The sequence below is a fragment of the Periplaneta americana genome, chromosome 4 (assembly GCF_040183065.1).
Source record: "Periplaneta americana isolate PAMFEO1 chromosome 4, P.americana_PAMFEO1_priV1, whole genome shotgun sequence".
Classification (NCBI taxonomy): Eukaryota; Metazoa; Arthropoda; class Insecta; order Blattodea; family Blattidae; genus Periplaneta; species Periplaneta americana.
Genome location: NC_091120.1, coordinates 57,321,350 through 57,322,791, shown reverse-complemented (window position 1 = coordinate 57,322,791; position 1,442 = coordinate 57,321,350). Strand labels below are relative to the sequence as shown.

The 1,442-nt window shown below is 39.0% G+C and overlaps 1 non-coding gene across 1 annotated transcript; it reads left to right on the top strand.

The window, feature by feature from the left end:
• The first annotated feature begins 1,087 nt into the window (after positions 1–1,087).
• Positions 1,088–1,160, top strand: TRNAN-GUU (transfer RNA asparagine (anticodon GUU)). The gene has a single exon. It is a non-coding gene; the product is annotated as a tRNA-Asn (tRNA).
• Positions 1,161–1,442: the final 282 nt, after the last annotated feature.

Below are 1,442 nucleotides of genomic sequence, written 5' to 3'. Positions count from 1 at the left end.
CATCCAATAACATCGAACAGATGTGGCAAAAAGAAAATCGCTCCTGTGTGGGGGGGAAAAAAAACATTTACCTACAACATTTATATTACATTTTAAAGCAAGTTTTGTAGTACCTATAGAGAGGTTAGTTAAACACTGCAAAGTTTTGAAATGATAAACATCTATGATGTTACTACACAGTTCATCACTGTAACAAGAACGAATGTCTAACGCTCGGCTTATACCGTTCGAGGATTTATTGCTCGTGGCAATTTTACCCATCATGCATGTGCGCTACCTATCGGATTATGCTATGAACTACTTGGCGCTCGAGCGAAAACGTCCGATGCAGACCTCTGGTTAGGATACAAATGCAAGTATATTATACCATACTTCGGGTCTCTGCACATACATCTTATAGCATATTTTTTTTTACCCTTAAATTATAACGCTTACTGTGTACTTGTTTCGAAAGCATGTCCTACGGTACTTTGGCATTGAGTTGCTGGTCACCGTTTTCATTTACAAATAGTTGAAACACGCATTGCAATGATTGAATCGATGTCCCAAGAGATGTTAGGAGCTTGACAACCAGAGTAAAGAAGTGATCGATAACGATTCTACCTAATAGCAAATTTGAAAATGAATGTATCTATGAAGTATAGTGTACTATAATGCAGTTAATGATCGGCAAAAATTCTTAGTGGGTCTAATATGCAAGGCAAGTAAAACCAAAACACTCATACCGTAGATTTACAACAAGTAACACAAACCTGATTCAGGAAAATTATTGGCTATTTGTACCTCGTCTAATCAAGTTCCAGAATTAGGGTATTCCTTACTAGACCTACTACTGGTGAGGAACAAGCAATGACTTGCAAATCAAGACTTCAAGTATAACTCCCTGTAAAGTTATTCAAATCAACTTTACAGGGAGTTATACCTGAAGTCTTGATTTGCATAATACACGTCACTGTTCGTTAACAGAAAACCACAATGTAAGTCACACGGAGTTAGTGTGCACTCGAAGTTGGTTGCTTGACGGTTGTCAGCCCACTTTGAGGTATGTGGATATAGAGGGAGGAATTGGATCGGTGTCGGGTAGAGTTCCCGGGTAGCTCAGTTGGTAGAGCGTTGGTACGTTAAACCAAAGGTCCCGGGTTCGATACCCGGCCCCGGAACAATTTTTCCCTCGAAATTATTCAAGCAATGACTTAGTCGGCAAAGCAATCTACAGTTTCCTTTCCGCTTACTCCTCGAGATGAGCTTTGAGCTGATGACGAAAAATAGAATACCCACTGTCATACACAGTAACTGAATTATAACTATGTAAATCAGTCATTCAAGTCTTAAGTGAGAATTGATACGCGGCAAATTTGCTTTCTGTAGCACGCATGCAGTTAGTTTATTGTCCTAAGATTTAAATAAAATGGTTCAGTTATATCGCGTAGTGATTCACTGAT